Source organism: Lissotriton vulgaris, chromosome 6, assembly GCF_964263255.1.
Source record: "Lissotriton vulgaris chromosome 6, aLisVul1.2, whole genome shotgun sequence".
Taxonomy (NCBI): Eukaryota; Metazoa; Chordata; class Amphibia; order Caudata; family Salamandridae; genus Lissotriton; species Lissotriton vulgaris.
The window spans coordinates 148229974-148251810 of NC_141694.1; the positions used below are offsets into that span (position 1 = coordinate 148229974).

General features: G+C 43.6%; 1 protein-coding gene across 1 annotated transcript in view; it reads right to left on the reverse strand.

Annotated features, from left to right (window-relative positions):
- Nucleotides 1-21459, reverse strand: part of FAM167A (family with sequence similarity 167 member A) — a 237942-nt gene extending 216483 nt beyond the window's left edge. Inside the window, exon 1 of the mRNA XM_086926185.1 lies at nt 21383-21459. The gene's annotated coding sequence lies outside the window, so the exon portion shown is untranslated. The remainder of the gene's footprint in view (nt 1-21382) is intronic.
- Between the last annotated feature and the right edge of the window lie 378 nt (nt 21460-21837).

Below are 21837 nucleotides of genomic sequence, written 5' to 3' on the forward strand. Positions count from 1 at the left end.
GTCCCTCCCAGGACCCAGAGATACCTACATAACGGCCCCTGTCATCAGTCCAAGTAGAATCCACGCTAAGGGGGAATGTGTTTTTCAACATAATACCCACTCCTCTCACACTCGTTGTGAACCCAGCATGTACCACCAGCTTATATCCCAAGCTGCACATAGCTTTACATGAGCTTCCTATCAAGTGCGTTTCCTGAAGCAGAACAATGTCAGGGGCCTGTTTCCTGATATATTGAAGAACTATACTGCGTTTAAATTTGTCCCCAAGCCGTTGACATTCCAGCTTAGAATTCTGGCAGTCTTATCCCACTGCGTATGCATTGAATCTAATTGAGAAATCAATAGCCTCAGTCATGCCAATTACAGTGCTTGTTGATGTAACAACTATAACAAAGACCAAATACAAAACCCCCTCCCAACAACCCCACTCCCTGCTTCCCTGCCCATTGGACTTGAAACTGCCCATTCTAAACTGACAGAGTGCCTGTCGCCTAACTTCGGTACTAATCGTGGAAAAGTGAGATGCGTGGTGCCCCGTCGCCCCCGCCCCTCACCTAGAGCAAATTATACATCTCTGCGAGGAAAAAGAGTGTCATTGAGTGTTCTGGCTGCCAGGTTAAGTGCACCCCCGTTACCAGTCTCACAATGTTCCATCTGGTCCATAAACCGTTATGTCCTGGTCACTCGAGACACCTGCAGAGGCCCGGTGCATCCAGAGTTACTACTTGTCTCCCTCATAGATCTGGAGCACCTGCCCCCGATGTTGCCATCCTGGTCTCATGCTTTTCGGGTCTTCAACCAGTTTGCCACTATCTCTGGGTGGTCGAAGAACCACGCCTTCCCATCTGCTTCTACGCGGAGTTTGGCAGGAAAGAGCATTGCGTATTTGAGGCCCCGGTCTCTGAGTATTTTCCTGACTCCCAGAAAGGATCTCTGCTGTTTCTGGACCATCTGGGTGAAGTCTGGGAAGAAGGTGACTTCAGCATTCTCAAGCCTGAGCGGAGGACCCGCTCCGGCACGTTTAAGTATTGTGTCGCGGTCTCAATAGTTGAGGATCCTGGCGAGGATCAGGTGGGGGGGGTTTCGGGCATGAGCTCTTTCAATGACGAAGATGTTACTCAGGACTTTGGGTTTGAGATGTCGAAGGATGAGTTCCTCCACGAATAGATCTACTGACTCCCCTTCCGCCTTTTTGGGAACCCCTAATATATGCACGTTATTGCGTCTAAGGCACCTTCATAATCGTCCAGCTTAGTTTCTGCGAACTTTCGGAAAGTCTGCAGTTTGCTAATATCAGTTTGTATTTGTGAGATGTTCTCCACCAGGCTGTTAGTTTTGAGTTCCACCTGTTTAACACGTTCATTGGTTTTATTGAGATCTGTGCGAATGAGATTCACCTCAAGAGTTCTGGTGTCCATTTTATGTTCAAGTGAGGTTTTTAGGTCTCGCTTAGCGATGCAGGGCATGCGCTGCTCGCCTTGGCGAGACCTATAGTCATCGGTTTTGCTAGGGAAGGGAGACAGGCGATGGCACGCGCCCGGACAGGCGATGTGCATGCACATACCCTGTCCGCGCTCACAGCGTTTCAGCAGAACGCGCTTTCACTCTCATTTATATTACTCAATGCTGTAGGCGTGCGCTGTCAGGCAAGTGCTAATAAAGCATTTTATTGCTACCAACAACTTATTCTGTTGACCTCAGTGTGATGAAAACGTGACTCCTCCCTAGCCCAATACAAACCTGTGGCTTTTAAACTGCACAAAGAATCCTGCAGCATATGCTTTAACCGACAGTGCTACCTTAATCGATTAAAGGGGTTATGGCGTAGTGCCCTGCACGCAAAGACCGAGCGTGGGGACTACAATCACAGTTTGTTTTCTCGTGGTTCTGCTACAGAAAGCTCCTTTGTTAACAGATAATGGCTGGCAATGTGCAGCTGAAGGACAAGCCTCGGTCGGGGAGTCCTGTCCGGGCGGGCTCACCACCATGCCCTGCTGGGCCAGTGGACAGAGAATACAGGGAGTCTGCTGTGTGGAAAACAAAGCCGTTTGCAGAAACCAAGAAACGCAACGTACAGAGCCAAAGTAATCACAGAGGACTCCCATCTCGCTCTTTGTGAAATCAAGAGATTTGCTGCACTGCAGAAACGAGGGAGGCTAAGAACTGTAAAGCCTCCACAAAAAACTAATCTCACCGGCACCCTTTGTCAATTAAAAATCCTGGTCTCATTGGCAACCCGCCTCTGACATGCCTTGGTCTTGCTCGGGAACAACCCGCTGTCTGCCACTGCCTTCTGGACTGATGGCCTGTCATAGCACTCTCATCGTGGGTCTACGACGTATTTAAACAAAGTTTGACCCCTTCCCCTCTTACGCACCTTTCTTCCCTGTCCCCCGTTTGCCATTTAACATCTGTTCAGCATTTTTATAGTTTTCGCAGGAGTAAAGAGAAGGCTTGGGCGAGACAGAGGTGCATTAACAGATGGAGAGTGTCTTATAACAGAAGGTCACAAAACTCCCTTAACTAACAGCAATCTCCCAGCATGGCCTAGAAAACTACAACGAGCTCTGCGAAGCCAGCTTGAGCTGGACCCAATGTTCCCTCTAATTTTTTTCCTCTGTGTGCGGCAGTGGAGGGTCTCTGTGCGCTGCAACCATGACTATGTGCACCAGGAACCAAACCGCGCGTGTCTGCGGCGCCAAATGCCACTCGTTTTTGGTGCCCTTCTGCCCTCTTTCCTACTCATTTTTTGTGCCCTTCTGCCCTCTGTCTCACTCGTTTTTTTGCCTTTCTGCCTTCTGTCCCACTCGTTTTTGGTGCCCTTCTGCCCTCCGTCCCACTCGTTTTTTGGTGCCCATCTGCCCTCTGTCCCACTTGTTTTTGGTGCCCTTCTGCCCTCTGTCCCACTCGTTTTTGGTGCCCTTCTGCCCCACTCGTTTTTTTGCCTTTCTACCCTCTGTCCCACTCATTTTTGGTGCCCTTCTGCCCTCTGTCCCACTTGTTTTTTTGCCTTTCTGCCCTCTGTCCCACTCGTTTTTGCTGCCATTTTGCCCTCTGTCCCCCTCGTGTTTTTTTTTACTTTCTGCCCTCTATCCACTCGTTTTTTGTGCCCTTCTGCCCTCTGTCCCACTCTTTTTTGGTTCCCTTCTGCCCTCTGTCCCACTCGTTTTTCTGACCCCTGTCCCACTCGTTTTTGGTGCCCTTCTGCCCTCTGTTCCACTCGTTTTTTTGCCTTTCTGCCCTCTGTCCCACTCGTTTTTGGTGCCCTTCTGCCCTCTGTCCCACTTGTTTTTTTGCCTTTCTGCCCTCTGTCCCACTCGTTTTTGGTGCCCTTCTGCCCTCTGTCCCACTCGTTTTTGGTGCCCTTCTGCCCTCTGTCCCACTCGTTTTTTGGTGCCCTTCTGCCCTCTGTCCCACTCGTTTTTGGTGCCCTTCTGCCACACTCGTTTTTTTTGCCTTTCTACCCTCTGTCCTACTCGTTTTTGGTGCCCTTCTACCCTCTGGCCCACTCATTTTTTGGTGCCCTTCTGCCCTCTGTCCCACTCGTTTTTGGTGCCCTTCTGCCCTCTCTCCCACTCGTTTTTGGTGCCCTTCTGCCCCACTCGTTTTTTTGCCTTTCTACCCTCTGTCCCACTCATTTTTGGTGCCCTTCTGCCCTCTGTCCCACTCGTTTTTGGTACCCTTCTGCCCTCTGTCCCACTCGTTTTTGGTGCCCTTCTGCCCTCCGTCCCACTTCGTTTTTCCCTGTTTTTGTGCCCCTTTTGCCTTCTGTTCCGCTCGTTTCCCCAGCCACAGTGGTTTAAGTATTGCTGATAATCAGAGCCCCTTCACAAGCTCCGATTAACAGCAATACTTAAACAAAAGGCCACAGTCTCCCCTGCGCTTTAACAACAAAAGCATAGAGACAGTATACGCTGTGTTTAGAAACTGTCTCTACACTTTTGTTACTAAAGCGCGGGGCAGACTGTGGCCTTTTGTTTAAGTATTGCTGTTAATCGGAGCCCGTGAAGGGGCTCTGATTAACAGCAATACTTAAACAAAAGGCCACAGTCTGCCCCGCACTCCCACAAGAACCACAAGCCCACCAGCCCCCGCCTCCTTACCTGCACTCCTTACACCCGCTCCACCGCCACCGCATTCAAAAGTGCCTGATGTTCGCGCCGCTCGCCTCTTTAAAGCGGCCGGCGGCGCGACTCTGTCCCGTGACGTCCTGTGTGCGTGCTCCACGCGAGGCGGTGCGCGGTGGTGTCAGGGCAGGTGCGCCCGCCCTAGAGGGATCGTTGGCTGGACCCAGAATCTAACTGCGGCAATTTGCTCAGCTTATCTCATTCCATACACAGCGAACTTGGTAATGGAATATTCCCTCTCTACAAACCCTGGAAGTGTATACCCGCCCTAATAACTGTTTTTAGACCTGGCATTTGCAATACAATAGGTCTCACATTTACACGCGTTTAAGCTATTGGCATTGTAAATGACAATACCTTTTATTTATGTTTTAAAAACGAAAACAAAAATTAAAGGCATTGTCATTTGCAATGTCAATAGCTCAAACTCGTGTAAATGCGGGACCTATTGCATTGCAAATGCTTGTTATATCAGCTATAGCTGTAATAATGTCCTTCAGGGTGGCTCTTTGTTCGAGCTAGCAATTTCTCTCAAGTTTTATGCTTAGGTGAAGGCTCTGGCATGCTCTCTTTTGAGAATGGGTATTTGTCCAGTTTATTGGACTGCACTGTTTTGAATCCAGAGTGGTCGCCATTTTAGATTCTTGCGACACCTTACTGCACTGCTCGGCGAGGCTCCCAATCCAGTTTCTGGTTATGGGAACTTAACAAAATGTCCCAGGTAATCAGTCACTGCAGACGTTGGGTGAGCTGCACTCTACACAGTTTTCCACTGGAATGACTCTTGCTGGGGCCTCAACCACTCGCTCTCAGAGTTGGGCCTCCGCATGTCTCAGGGAGGTCCCGCTCATTTAATCCTGCGTCATCTCGGTGTTTGAGGTGCCCTCGTCAAAGTCTCTGCGCTGTTCTCAGTGGTCACCGCCGTGCCTGAGCAACGGGGGGGGGGTCTCACCCGCGGCACTGCGTTCCGGATTTTTGTCCTGCAAAAATCTTGGCGCCGGGCGCCTCACCCCCTTCACACCGGCCCACCGGTCTGTCGCGCAAAGATCACCAGGTCTGGTTCCTTGCTTAGGTACTGCAGACTCGCCGATGAGCCCCTTTCGTTGCCGCAGTCAAATGTCTTTGTGTGGGGATGTTTTGGGGCAATCGACTCGGAGCCGGGCTTAGAGTCCTGCCGCCGGCGTCATCACGCACACCCAGGCTCTCATCACTCAAGGTCCCGGCGCTCCTTGATCCGCAGGCCGCGTGCTTCCGAGGAGGATATTTCAGTCTGGAATGCAGCTGCCGGCCCCGTTCTTTCGGCCGTGAACTCAGATCACTCTCTGGTTGTTGATTTCCTCTTCAGATTAATCGGATAAGTGGGTTAGGCTGGATGCTCCGGAGCTCTACAAAACAGTGGCCATTTCGCTACGCTGTGTAGCCATGCCCCCACCCATGACACCTTGATGTCAGAGGGATCTGACTCAGGCAGTAACCCACAAGCAGGTACAATCACCTCATCATTCTCACCAGACCCAACACCATACAAACCAAACAATCTGCCTTTTGTGGACTGTGCTGGAAGGAATGTTGTCACCTAAGAGGCAGAGGGAGCAGAGACAGAGGAAGCAGAGACAGAGGAAGGGATTTCTGTGACTAGGACACACTTTGGGTCCAATTCACAGAACTAACTTAAGACAAAATCCTAAACTTACTACCATTTTGGTATTCATAGAAGGCACTTACTCATTTTGGTATTCACAGAAGGCACTTACTCATTTTGGTATTCACAGAAGGCATTTACTCATTGATGAGTAAGTGCCTTCTGTGAATACCAAAATGAATAAGTGCCTTCTGTGAATACCAAAATGGTAGTAAGTTTAGGATTTTGTCTTAATTTAGTTCTGTGAATCGGGCCCCTGGTGGAAGACAGACACACATTTAGCAGTACACCTGGTAGAGTTGACCTGACTCCTAGCCTATGTTCATCTATTGAAATAGCCCAATATTCAACCCATCAAAACATACTCTCTCACCGTCAGAGATTGTAGCACACTGTAGAGCTCTAGGTTTTGTCCACACCATGTGACCAGCCTTTTTTAACACCAAAATTCAACTACAAGTTGTTTTCTCAAAATCAGACAAAAGTACTACTTTACACACAGCCCATACAATGGGCAGTGTAACACCACAGGTGTATGTCCACCATCAACTTTCAACCCACCCACAAACATGTTACCAGTTTAAATCCTTGAATTTGAAAAGGTTGTCACCAGAGAAAGTGACTCTTTAGGTCACAGAAAAAGTTATATTAATTATAACATCTCAAAATAAGAAAATAAAGCCATCGCCACTTTTAAAAACAACACCCAAATTGTCATCAAATAAACCAATAAGGGTGGTGGAGTGGTGGTAGAAAATACAACTGAATGTTAGGGCTACACGCAGTCGTAAGCTGTTACAAAAACAAAGGTTGATTCTATAAGTGTAGTTAGGAACCTGATTCAGGCTACCACAAAAGGACATATGAAGATGCTTTTTTTTTCCAAAAATGGAGTTGTGTTTCTTAAGAGCAACACCCTAGAATAACCACTAGATACATTACCAAAAATACATCAGTCCCTGTATACCAATATTTGTCTATGCAAGGCACTTAAGGTGAAACTTTTAACAAGAGGGAAAACCACCCGCCGTATTTTTTCCACCCATAAAGAAATACCCCTAACTAGCAATTTCTTAAAGAACTCTGCTATCAACCAAAGGAATCACTAAAGGGGCAAGCTTCGCCCCTGACTTTACAAATCTTCATATGAATGAGTTTAAAAGTGTACATATTCAATCAGTCAGATCAAAATTCGAATCAACAAACATCTTTACCAGGCTTAGGGATACAGACAATGTATTTATGATTTGGAATGGAGAAAAGTTATTCTTTGGCCAGTTCCATACATGGATCAACTCTCTCAACAGATATTCAATTCACTCTGACACCTGACTCACAAAAGATAACCTTTTTGGACCTGCCAGTCATGGTAGATGACAACAAACTCTACACACCACTTTTTCCAAGAGCAACAGAACGCAATACACTGTTGAGATATAACAACTACAATCCCCAGAGCTTAAGAGATAACTTGCCTTTTGACAACATTTTCAATAAACATTGGAACATATTAAAATATGTACTGCAAGTTCACTTATAAACCTGTGATCGACCAGCCTCGCCCTCGCCATGGTACCACGCATCTGCAGAGCCACCGCCGGAGGAAGATCCTTCTCCTACCTGGCGGCCAAGACATGGAACTCCATCCCCACCCACCTACGACGGACCCAGGACCATCTCTTCTTCAGGAAGCAACTCAAGACCTGGCTTTTCGAGCAGTAACGGACCCCCCCCCAGCGCCTTGAGACCCTTTTGGGTGAGTAGCGCGCTTTACAAATTGTTCTGATTGATTGATTGATTGATTGATTGATTGATTGATTGATTCTACTTAAAGTGAGGTGTTAACAAAAGGGACTCTGTGGTCAGGACTGCCTTTCCAGTCACCAAATCCTAGTTCCCAATGGGGTCAGCTTCCTGTCATAGGTCATTACAAATGATGTCACGGTAGTGCATGCAAATACTGTGTGGCAATCAAATGTTTGAACACACTTATGTGAAATATAAATTAAAGTATTTTACGAATTGCAGCAAAAGAGGTCATTTGTAATTTAACAGTATTTGTAAAGCGCATCAATCATCCCGGGGGACAACAGGGCGCTAGGACGGATTAGAGTGAAAAGTGCTTGATCGTTGGTAGGGTCAGTCTCTAAGGAACAAGTAGGTTTTCAATGTTTTCCTAAACAGTAGATAATCGTTTGTTAAGGGATGGTGTGACGTACACGATATGATGCTGTTGCAATCCCATTTACATCAGTCAGAACACTCAAAAGATTAAAGCACACATTCTACAGCATCAAAGCAGAAGCAAATGTGGAACCATTCAAGGTCTTGTAGTTGAACACTACTAGACCAAAGGACAGTGGACTAATGATGACAGGTTGTCAAACTCAATATCTCCAATCCCAGAGAGGACAGGGTTCGAAATGGAAAAATAGAACTACAGGTACTCTGTAAAAGTACCTGCTTTTTTCTGAGAAGTGCTGGTACTCTATAATTAAAAGTATTACATTTTTCTTGAGAAGTGCAGGTAGTCTCCCTCTCAAAATAAAAAAGTGTTGGTACTCAGTACCGGACAGTCCAGCCCATTTAAAACATTGAGAGATGTTAACCAGGCAGCAGTTTTAATTCCTCTAATACTTAAATGGATCAACTGTGTTAAATCTGTTGATCAAGGTTTATATGAAGTGGACGAGTGGGGTCAAGCTGCAACTCTGTGAGATGACAAACTCGCTGAGATGAACTGATTATGTTACCTTTTCATGCATTGTAAATCAGGTGGTGTTCTACAAGAATTCAAAGCAAATGGAATGTTGTCCACTCTTGCTGGGCCTGTGTTATCTCGTTCACAAACAATATTCCAAATATCTCTCAAACACTACTAGATATTATGTGGCACATGAACAAATAAAATATCACTTAGTTGGTCATCTTTATGTCTCTTTATAAGATCGCCCAGGCAGAGCCATTCATTTTTCAAAACATTTCTAAGGATGCCTTGTAAAGTCGGTTTTATATTTTTAGAATTATTACACAATCATATCCTTTGTTGGATTTTTTCAACATTATGAGTTAGTTGTGGTGATTATCAGATTTTATGAGGCATGCCTAGCACCTCACTTCTCCAACTGTCAATTAGCGTCCCACACACATAAGTCTGGCTTCCCTCTTTACTGTAGTCCAGTAATATGGAAGTAACTACAACTTTTGTAGGATTCTTTCATAATTTTCAAACCTCCCATGTACCTATGTACTGATTAGTGTGTTCACCACACACTGACTATGAGAGAAAAGGATTTTTTAAATAGATTTTTAGATGTTCCACCTTGCTTGAACAACATGTACATAGCATGGGCTCCGGCCTTATAAGTAGACACGAATATGTGCTTGTTTAGTCTTTCGGCATCTTAAAAGTGTAAGGCAGCACTGGTGACTTCTTTACAATTTCCACTTGATGGGACTATTAGATCTAGACATCTAATAATTACTTATCCTTACTTTTCAATGAGCTGCAGAATTTGAAATATGATAGGTCTGAACTTATTTTGACATTTGTTAAGTGAGTGTACCTCTACAGAAATATCTCAATATAACCACTATGGGACACAGGGCTTTTCCGCTTATGGATTTTCCTGCATATAATGTTTTGATAATAACGATTATCAGATCAGCAAAATGTTTTCAAAAGAATCATTTTTAACTTATTGGCAATTTATTTGAGCAAAGTTGTCTGGGCCCAGACTTTAGACTGACACATTGCTTTCTCTCATAATGATAAGGTTTTGAAATTCTCACTACTGAAAATTGAATTGCTCTTTACTAACGTTCATGAGTATAAACCTCTTCCATGTATAAGATCAATCAATATATCATTTATCCTCATTCCAGATGTCTCTGCATTTTCTTAAGGTTATTTTTGATGCGAAAAAATCTCAGAAACAGAGGTAAGAAGCCAAACCTAGAATTAAATAACTTAAGAGTAAACTAATTGGATACAAGGGTAACAGGTGTTTTGTTACATGGCATGATGTTCCCATCCTCTGTTGTCCTGATGATGACTCTCCATTAGATTAAATATTCATATTGAAACATCAATGTACTTAACTTGTTGGCTGGATATTTATTGTGTATATAAGGATCTTGAAACAATGCTGTTGTTAGTGCTTCCCAAAGAAATGTCTATGCAGCCAAAACTCTGTTTTCTTTGTTTCATTGTTTAGCTGTGCACCTTTACACTTGCCTCACTGATCACTTAACTGCTCAGTTACACGAAGCACCTAAGTGTTTGATGTGAGTCTATTTGAAGAAGATAAAGATCTATTATGTTTAAAATTGATTACACTTATGTGCATTTTCTTTTTATGGTGGTTTAATACATGGTTAGGCACCTCCTAAAGTTACGGAGTTCTACTTTTAAATTAATCCAAAGGAACCATTGTATACTTTTAGTAAAATGGTCATCAGTTACCTGCTATCATTCAGTAGCAGTAGCTGCACAAAAGTTGCACCTACAGCTTCCTGAGACATCTTAGTCAAACAGGCTATGCCTGAGCGATTTTGCGATGCAGGGCACGCTACGAAATTAGTTTTATTAATTAAGTTGTTTACTTACCTTCAATTATCCATACTCCAGTTTTTAGCACTGAGGCGTTTGCCAGTTGTGATGAATTGCCGGCTTTCAGGTTACTCTCTAATGGGAGTTATTTGATGTTGAATGATCAGAGATGCTGTGGGATGAAAATGGGAATTACATAACTGATAACGGTTTCTTTGGTCATGACTTTTATGCACATACTGTTTCAACCTGCCCACACAGTTAGGGATGCAGCGCGTTGGCATTCGCTAAAGCTTTTGAATGTGCGCTTTGATGCTTTAAGCAGACTGAAAGCCTTATTGTTTCAGAAGGATGTGGCCTTAACATCTGCAAGGGAGGCTTTTGATCATCAAGTTGCAAGGTCTTCGGGCGAGAATAGCGAGAGAGAACTGTCGGGACCGCTACGGTGGAGTTCCACGCCTCCACGTAGCACCTGGGCTTTCCCCTCCCTTGCTTCTCCCCTCCCACGAGGTAGATGGCGGCGGCAGTGAAATGTCATCGTTCTGCCGAGTAGCCGTCAAGTTGCTGAGTTTTTCAGTGCGTTTTGAAGCGACACATACACCTGCATTTGGAGCTGTGGGGGACCGCGAGAGCTGAGGATGCAGAGGACGATAATGTCTGTATAGCAGTTGGAGCGGAGCAAGGCGCTGACTCACGGCCAGATCGAGTTCAGGCAGAGGTGCGATTCGGAGACTTGGAGAATCAGAGACTGGCTTGGATTAAAAGCTGAATTAGTAGCTTCTTCGCCTTATCGTTGGTCGTTGGTCTGGATCCTTACTGCGTACTGCTTTGGCGTGAGTTCCTCCCCGTCGCCGCAGCCTTTTGGTCATCTGGCAGCAGTCGCAGTGTGGGAGGGACTCCAAGCTCCAGTATTCCTTTCTGCAACCTTGGCAGGTGTGTGTACCGTCTGAGTGTTTGGCGTTTTGCAGCCGGAGGACCTCTTTCCCGGCTGGGGGTCTCAATTGCCTGTCTCCAAAAGCCCGAAATTATACTCCTGGATACATTATTTTTTTCTCTCTCTCTCTTCTTCCATTAGAGACTGCCGAGTACTGCCATAATTAGTTTTTGGATTGCTTCTTTGGGGCCTCCTAAATTTCTTAGTTCCCAAAAGTTACGTAATGGGGAAACTACAAACTGCGCGCTCTAAGGCGAGAGTACGTCGTCAGCAGGCTAAAGAGGAGGCAGACGCAGCCAAACAGGCAGGTATGGAGATGGGTAAGGAAGAGACACCCGACGATATCTCTGGGAGCTCTGTGGAGGAGGACGAAGAGTCTCTTGGGGATTTGCCTGTTGTGCTTATACAGCCTAATTTAGGAAATATTCACCCCAATTTGGAAAATAATGTCGTGCAAGAGCAAGTGGTATCTGTGGGGGCTACCGACAATTCCAAAGCACTTAAAGACCAGAAGATCTCGGTGGCGGTTTTTAAAGCTCCTAAACAATTTCCCCTATTTGAGAAGAAATCCTGTATGTCAGCGCTTAACAGTCCAACCCAACCTGCCATGGTATTAATATCTAATGCTTTGTCAGATAAACCAGCTACTGCTATGCCCCTGTTGGAAAATTTGGACCTTGCCGTAAAATCTGTTGATACGGATATTACTGCAGCTAAACCTTTACCTTCTCAGGAAAAAAGCTCAACATCTGCTGCGAAAGAAACAGACGTTTCTGTAAATCCCAAAGATTCACAATTTGATCTCAGATCTTCAGCTGTCATCGATCTAAATAGTCCAATTTTAGCAATGGATACTGAGACGACTGGGGAATTTCAGATATCAGTTAAAGATATGTTAAATCTGATTTTGGGTGAGGTTAGAGAAATGAAGCAATTTCAAAAAGCAGAGCTAGCAGCTATTCATCAACGCTTGGATAACATTGAAGATTCCGTGTCCTCTTTTCCTGTTCGCCTACAAGAAGCAGAGACTAGAATTTCAGGTCTGGAAGACCAAATGGTAGAAGTCAAGAAAGAGGTCCAAAGTATTTCCAAATCTTCAAAAGAACTAGAGACTAAACTGGACGATTTGGAAAACTATAATCGAAGATCAAATCTTAGAATTGTAGGAGTCCCGGAAAAAATTGAGGGGTCTGACATGATGCAATGGGTAACCTCTTTTCTACGGCATGAAGTAATACCTGAGTTTAAAGGGGAGTTAACGATCACTGAGCGCATAGGGTTCTAGCTCATCCGTTCCCTAATTCCACACTTCCCCGTACTATTTTACACAACTTTTCCGATGTTCGAGTTAAAGAGACAATTTTTTCTAAAGCCTTTAAACAAAGACAATTCACTGCCAATGCCACTACGAAGTGCCGAATCTTTTCAGATATGTCTGCTGCAGCAACCCGGAGGAGAAAGGAGTTCGTTAAAATCTTGCACCTATTCAAGGCTAAAGGGGCCCAAGCTATGATTGCCCAACAACTTAAAGTTTTGGTCAAGGGCAAATTTTATATGCTGTCAGACGTGAATGAAGCACAAGATCTACTTAATCAGATTTCACAAAATTAGGAAGACTGGGATGATCCTAATGATCTGATTTATTTTTGTCTGGCTACTATATTTCTGTTCTGAAAGACTTATTTGGCAACTATTTTATTTTCGTTTTTTTTGTCTTTGCCTTTTCTTCAAATGGATTTTACAGGTGTTTGTGGGAAGAGGAGGGGCCGAGTCAACGGGGGGGGGGACCCAGAGGGTTAAGGGGTGCAATAACAAGGCACCTCTATGATAGGGGTTAGTACCTTGTGGCCAGTGGGGGGGGGGGGGGTAAAGGAGCAGAGAAGGGCCATGGGGTAAGGAGTAGGAGGGTGGGGTGGGTGACACGGGTGGTGGGGGTAAAAAAATAAAAAAATATTGAAGTCATTGGAGGCGGTGTTTTTCCTTGTGGAATTGAAGGTTTTCGTTATGATATGTTAGTAATAAGAGAAAAACTGTTGCGACAGAATCTGTCTATAATGTGTCGCAATGTGTGTCTTTAATGATTATAATTTAAATGTCTTTTACTAAGGGCCTTAAAATAATTTCTTTCAATGTTAATAGCCTAAAAAATAGGAAAAGAATGCGAGCAATTGAGTCATGGATTAAAACTGAAAATCCTGCGGTAATTATGTTGCAAGATACCCATATTTCTGTATCTAAAACGGATGAGTTCTCAATGTTCAAGACATGGGCCTCATTCCGGGGGTTTTCGTCTTCTGCATTGTCCCAACGGGGGGTTGCACTCTTCATAAATAAGAACTTGGAGGCTGAAATTATACAATCAGAAGAAGGTGGCTTAGGCAGGTGGTGTTGGGCTACATGTCTAGTGAAGAATAGACATAGGCCGATTACCTTTGTTTATTTTTATGCTCCAGTGGACGATAACCCTCAGCCTTATGAGGATTTGTTTCCATCTTTGTTAATGGTGGGAGGAGATATCGTCATCGGTGGGGATTTTAATATTCTTATGAATACTAAATTAGATTCTACTACGTGCTCAAAAAAACAGCTTAAACCTAAATCTTGGAGATCAATCTCTAATAATATGACGATACTCGATTTGTGTGATCCCTGGCGTCTACAAAATCCACAAAAAACAGATTTTACCTGCTGGTCAGGTAGGTTTAAGTCCTCCTCCCGAATCCATTTTTTTTTAGCTTCAAGGCAGTTAGATTTTTCTTATCAGCAAGTTTTTCATAATGGTTTTTCGGATCATGCGATGTTAGCCATTGAGTTCAAATTGGGAGGGGAGCTGAGAGTTCCTAAGAGATGGATATTTAATAAGATGCACTTGCAGAATGAAAACTGGGTCACTTTTCTTAAACTGGAGATTACAGATTTTATTGCTCATAATTCTGGTACAGCCCCTCTTCACATTATTTGGGATTCACTGAAAGCTTATATTCGAGGAATCGTGATAAGTAAGGATGCAGCTGACCGGTTGGCCGTTAAGGCATCTAGGAATTTATTACAACAAAAAATTCTGTCCCTAACCTTGCAAAGGCAATCTAATCCTTCTAGTATTGTCCAAGAGCAATTAAATGAAGCCAAACGAGAACTTAGCTCTGATCTGTTCGCACAAAGTGTAGAAATGTTTCATAGACAATCTCAAAAAATCTATGAGGAAAGTAATTTCACTGGTAAATGTTTAGCCTGGCAGGCTAAGGAGCATGCAGCGGCAAATCAGATCCGCTCTTTAAAATGCCCCATCACACATATTGAGATGTCACAGCTGGGGGAAATTGGTTCCATTATGTTGTCTCACTATCAACAAATTTATAGCAAAGATCATGTCATAGATCATCAAAAACTTTCCAATTTTTTGGGTAGACATGCGATGCCCTCTCTTTCACAAATAGACCAAGCGACAATGATTAATCCCTTTTCTAAGGAAGAATTAGAGTTGATAGTTAAAGACCTTCCAACTGGCAAGGCTTGTGGCCCAGACGGGCTCCCAGCTAAATTTTTTAAGATTTTTTTCAGTTCTTTTTCTGATTTATTTTTGCAATTGTTAAATTCTATGCTCGAAGGTGGGCAAGCCCCAGACTCTTTTCGTGATGGCACGGTGGTTAGCTTTCTGAAGAAGGGGAAAGATTCAAAAGACCCAAATTCATACAGACCGATAACATTATTAAATTCGGATTATAAAATTACTACAAAATTACTATCAATTCGTTTTAATACTATTGCTGCTGATTTGATTCATCCGGATCAAAATGGTTTCATTGCCGGTCGTCAATTAATTACAAGCACATATTATTTTACTGAGGCGTTAGATTATTTTGCTACACGAGGTGTTTCTGCTTTAATTTTATTATTAGATGCAGAAAAAGCTTTTGATTTGGTGGTCTGGGCAACACTTTTTACTATTTTAGCGCACTTTAAAATACCGCGACAAATCATTAAATTAATTCAGAATTCCTACACCGGTGCTAAGGCCAATGTGATTATTAATTCTGTGGGGGTGGGATCAGTTCTAGTTAAACGAGGCACGCGGCAGGGATGCCCCCTGTCTCCTATTCTTTTTGCTTTTTTTATTGAACCACTAGCCATTGCTATTCGGAATTGTGTGAATGTGGCTCCCCCGATTATTTCTATGGCTAAAATTTAATTATACGTGGACGACATCATGTTATTAATTAAACCAGATTTACAATCTCAAACTAATGTTTTACAGATTTTCGAAGAATATGAGGCTTTAGGGGGATATTGTATTAACAAAAAACAGACTGAAATTTTGGTCTGTCGAGGCAGAGAGCCAGAATTACATCCAGATTTAAGCGGCTATATTAATTCAAGGCCCAAACGATACTTGGGGGTTCTGTTCTCTGCCTCAGTATCAGATTTATATACACTTAACTTTGATGCTCTTCTTCAGAAAGTTTGTTCTATGTTTGCTAGGTGGAACCCTTTGCCATTATTCATCTTAGGCCGGGTCGCACTGATCAAAATGTCCGTACTTCGGCTTTTTAATTTTTTATTTTTCTACTATTCCCTGTTTTTTGCCCGGCATCTTTTTCTCAAAAGTAGAATCGTTGTTTTCAGGTTTTGTGTGGCGTAATAAAACTCCCCATATCTCAATAGGTACACTTTGTGCAGATACAGATCAGGGCGGTCTCTCGTTACCAAATCTTAAAGATTACTACAATGCATATTTTGCACAATATCTAGAAAGATTTAAAATTGGATCTAATAGGCAGGATATATTTATTAAATTTGTTTTTGATCGAATCAGTCTCGAGGCTCAAATTCCTTCCCCCCTCCAGGTACCTAAATCTCCTAAACTTGTTTGATATAAGATTATGAACTGGTTGTTTAAAAGACGGGAAGCCATGCTCAAAAGATATTCTCTCCCCCAGATTAATTTAACAACTGCTTTAATGAATATTTTTTTCCTATCAGGGATTAAAATAGGATCAGAAATAATCCGAAATTGGGAACGTGCTGGGTTCAATATATTACTAGATTTTTTAAGGGATGGAACGTGGATATCTCAGGGCGAGATGAGACGATTAATCCCGGAAATTTTTTTGTTAATAAGTTCTTACAGTTTGATTTATAAAACTTTGTCGCAATTGGACCCAAGATACATGAGACCTCCTACTCAGTTATGGAACGATCTTTTTCTCACTAAAAGAGCTAGAAAACCCGGGGGAATGGAAACGGTGCTTAGCACAGACTAGCGAGGAAGATTTGAGCATTAAAGTAATTAAAAAATGGCAAGAACAAGAGAACCATCTATTATCCATTTATACCTGGAAGACTATTAATAAACTTAACTTCAGTGTATTGAGAGGCGCAAATTGGCGTAGAATGTTATTCTTTAGCAAATGGTTATTATACCGTACTCCTGCTGTTATCGCCAAAATGTATATTAATACTTCAGCTAACTGCTTTAGATGTTTGCAAGCTGCTCCCGCCAATTGGTCTCATATAAGTGTACATTGTTCTAAAATCAAGACATTTTGGAATGAAGTTTTTTTCTTTCTTCAAACTTATTTCAGGATCACGATCGAATCTAATGTTAAATTAATTTTGTATGGCATTGACCCTGACCTTGAATTAGTAGACCATTTGGTTAAATTGATATACATAGCAATGGCAGTGGCAAGATCATTAATATTATTATTATTATTATTATATTTCTTATATAGCGCCTGAATCGACCCCCGAAGGGGTATCTCCGCGCTTGCCTTGGGAACCCGTCCTGGCTTTTCCCTGTGAGATAGCCCCTACAGGGCATCCCCAAGGTGAAAGCCAGGCATCCCGCCGCGGGGGGGCCGTTGTGGAGATTAAGCAAGCTTAATGCCCAGAGTTGCAGAGTGTGAACCCATGATTAGGTCAGGCACCGAAGCGAGAATTTTCGAGTCCATGGACATTTGAGCTCAAGAACCTGCCGCGTCGGGAATTGAACCCTGGTCCTGGGTCTGACCTCTGCTTCAGGGTCTGCCTGCTCTAACCAGTGAGCCACACTTCTCCACATATTACAGAACTGGCGCTCAACGCAGGTTCTCTTGTTCCAGGAATGGCTGCAAAAGATGAAGAGAGTTAGGAAGAGTGAATTACTATATGCACAACGAATTGGAAGGGGGAGAAAGTTTGATAAAATTTGGAGATTGTATTTTGATTGATTTAGGACAATATTTGTAATTTTATAAAGAATTTGTCAATTCTGTTATCTTCCTATATCCGGCTGTACAGGTTATGTTTTGCTTTAATGACCTCAAGAACTTCAATAAAAAAAATTAAAATAAAAAATAAAAGTTGCAAGGTCTTCTTCTGAGATACAGTAGCTCCTACGCACTAATTTCCCACACCATTTTGGGGAGCTTTTGCATGACATTTTTAGCTTGTCTGGTATTGCGTGGGTAGCACACTTCTTTTTAAAACAATTGGCTCTGGGTTGATTAGCACCTTCCAGACAGTCTTCAGAGTTAATCCATAATTCATACACTCCATGCTTGGAAGCATTTTTTGAGGATCCTTTTTCCTAGTTGTTGGCGCTGGGCTTTTATTTTATCAGCTCTTAAATGGATGTCCCATCATGAGTCCAAATTGGAATGACACTATCACATGTGCTTCCATGTTGTGAATATATGATACAGTCCTTTGGCACACCCTTGCTTTAGGAACTGAATGACCATTGGTTCTTGTCCTTTCGGCTTGCCTGGCTACACTACATCCAGCCATTTTCTGCTGTGCACTTTTGAGTGTTCCCTGGACATATGCTTAGGAACACAACTTGTTCAATCTCCAGACATAGAACTGCTGGTGGGTCCTCTAAAAGCACACTTGTACCATGGTCTTTTATGCTTGCTGTTGCTTCTAAATGCATTCTATGAACCTTCCTTGGATGCTCCGGCACCTGGTGATCTGGATCTTGGCTCTTCTTCTGCGGATTCTTTAGTGGCTGTTCATCCCTTGGCACATGCTGAGGGGAATGAACCAGAACATATTTGGTCTTTGGATCTTATGCCCTGGGTGCATCTGGGAACATTGTCTATGGTTGCTGGGAACAGCAATGTTTCATCTCAAGCTTGGAACACATAAACAACCTGCCAGTTTCGAGTGATTTGAAATGTTTTAATTCGGCCATGTTTGAATCATCCTGAATTGTTTTTAATATACGCTTTTAAATCGATTTTAATGTGATATGGCTTTCTAGATGCTTTTTTTTCAAAGAGCATACTGCTTTTTATGCTTTTAAGTTTCTTCAACTATATGAATTTCTTAACATTTTTAGTTGACTCGCATCCAAGGAGTGGGTGTTATGTTTGTACATTAGACCAGAGCAGGGACACCACCATTTTCCATGCTCACGTTTTTAGTTGCCTTCTTTTCCTAAACACGTTGACATTTGACACACATTTAATTGCATGTCTGTGCAGTATAATATTCTCTGACACAGTATTGTTATACTTCTACTTTGTAGGCATATTAACACAATACCTCGACCATTGTGTACAAGTGCTAAGTTCCCTATGCAAAATGTTGTTGCTATTATTGTCCATTTAGCCAGTGGCGTCACTAGGGTTGGTGTCACCCGGTGCGGGTAACTCATGGTGTCACCCCCTCACGACTTACCGCATGGGCTCGAGTCTCGGCAATGACGTTGAACATCCTGCGATTCTATGCAAATAACTTAATCTCCCTGTGCCTAACAAAAAATGAATGTGTCTTCATGTAATGCAACTGGTTCTATGTAAAGAACTCTGATACCCGATTTAGGTCAAGTTTGCGCAATATAAAACTCTGTAAAATAAAAAAAATGTAATATTACTTAACCCCTAGTCTGTCGGCTTCCACCACCCCGCCCCCCTGCTCATACCTGTGCAAGCCGGTACTGGGTCTAACTCGTGAATGCACAGAACCATAGCTGCCAAGGTTTCCGATTGCTAATGTGTGACATTTTCATAAATGCAGTGTAATTGGTGACATTCAACGACTATGAGTGGCACTTTCTTGCAAGCAAAATCAAGCAATAAAGAATTGCAAAACATATAAATGACAGACATTACACCCATTTGGGCAACGAAAAAGTCATAGCTGCCAAGGTTTCAGATTGCTTGTGTGTGACATTTTCATAATTTAAGTGTTATTATGAGTGACATTCAGCGACTATGAGTGACACTTTCTTGCAAGCAAAAATCGAGCAATGAAGACGAGGGAAACATATAAATATCAGAAATAACACCGATTTGAGCAACGAGAAACTCCAAGAAGATCTTAAAATGTCTGCAAAGCACCAGAAATGAAAGGGCGCTAACCTAGTACTCTTGTAAGTACTGTTAAACAAATGTGTAGGCAATAACAACTACACAGATCCTGCCTTAGCCAGCCTGCGCCGACCGGGCCTCCTGGCTTCTCCCTTGCAATCAATCAAATTACTGCACGTCATACAACGAAATCAAGTAGGTGAAGTAATTGAAATATTTCAGATATGCAGGTTACTCTGACTTCACTAAAAAGTGAACATGACATTCACTTGCCGCATGTCAATGACATGCACTAAAAACGTGGTTGACATCCAGTGGAGCGTGAATGACAGAGAATTAAAGAAGCACACGAATACCATGCATTGGAGCCAGGATGACATGCAACTAAACCTATCAAAGGTGTGTACTGAAATGCGAATGTGCCATATATTGAAACGAGACTGCCATGCATTGAAACTTCTGTATGGTAGGCAATGAAACATGAACAGCACGACACATGGAATGAAACATGCCAGAGACCCCAGTGAGGAGTCTGAGCCAGCCTCACCAACTCACGCTGAACTCAATTTAGTGCAGATTGGTAGGGACTGCAATTATGCACATGATCTCAACTGTATCTTTACTTACAGTAACGGCTGAATGATGACACTTCTCAAGAACTAGAATAATTCATATGGAAGAAGGTGGCTCAGTGACACTAACTTACAACTTTGTGCAGACTTCAGACAGATTTGTAGTGACTGCAGAGCACGATATGGGAAGAGTGGGAAGAAACTGAGATAATAAAACAGGATTAAGAGAGAGCAACGCAAATGAAATATGGGAGACACAAGGATGTGAAGTATGGAAGTAGGCACAATAAAAGACGCAGGAAGAGACAAAGACGACGAGAGATGGGTGGACATCAATACAAGAGAGGGAACATGAATAAACAAAAATACAGAGCTAGCAGGAAGGAGAGACAGAAGAGAGACCACAAAGTAGGAGAAAAAAATGAGAGAGAGCAGGACAGAGGAGCAGGACGGTGAAAGAGAGGACAAGAGAAATGAAGATGTCTGAGGGAGAGTTAAAAGAGAGGGGAGACTTGGCGAGATGGACAAATGCTGAGGAAGGACAGGAAAACAAATTAGAGAGAACGAGTGAGACATTCAGAGAAAACACTACAAATGGGCTAAAGTGAAAGAGGGGAAACTAGGGAAGATAGCAATGCCAGGAGGTGTGGGAGAAAGGGGAAACGTGCCAAATGTGAGGAAGGGATAGACAAAGGAAAATACAGAAGTGGGAGAGGGGCGGAGAGGCGCAGCGATCATAGAGGAGCGAGCAGGAGAGGCCGAGAGGCCAGTGAGAACATTAACGGTAGGTGATAGGGGGAAGAGTCGGTAATCGTTCACAAAGACGACGGGTGTCCCCTCTGGGAGGGGAACTAGCGGAGAAAAGCACGGTGGTGTGGGGACGGCGAGTGAGAAAGATGTGCATGAGGAAAGGAAGGCAGTGAACGTCCGAGACTGCGCAGTACAGACAGTAAACTCCTAGCTCCTGTCTGCACTGGACTGCACAATGTAGGTACCTGCGGGTAAGGCCCTGATTTGGCACTGGTAACTTTCTTTACAAGCAACTCCATCTGAAGAGCACAGAGCGTGACCACAGACGGAAAAGGAGATGGCCTGGAAAGTGGAAACAGCAGCGCAGAGGGGAGGCTGCAGAGGAAGGGCCGGGCGAACAGCACAATCACCCCCTGCGGCTCTTGCTTTCTACCACCACCAAATTGCCAGGCAAACTTTACAGCACGGCAGGTTTTACTCTGTATGAAGGCAAATACTGCCGCTCACTTACTGATTCAGGCGCCAGTGGGCTTGGATCGAATTACATGGCCTGGGTGCGATCCAATCGTCATTACAACCTCAGGCCGCGATGACGACGTGGCAGCAGGACGTAAAGTCGCATGGCGCGTCGGTATGACGTCAATCAGAAGGTAATGTGGGTGGAGTTGGGAGTCTATTGATACATTTTAGCACTAGTAGCCGCAGCTTCCAGCGCTACCAGCCACTACAGTTTAGCCATTATAGCAGCACGTGTTGCATGATACTTGGCAGGGCTGCTTCCCTGGCATTTGCAGTTCGGGGCTGCGGTGACTCGGCAGCCCCCGAGGCCACTCAGATGCCATGCTGCTGAATGATGATGCCCGTGAGAAATACGGTACTCCTGCTGTGCTTGTGTTACACAGCGAGCCAAGCAGCGTAACCAGATTGGTGTCACCCCCATGATGGGGTGACACCCGGTGCGGTCCG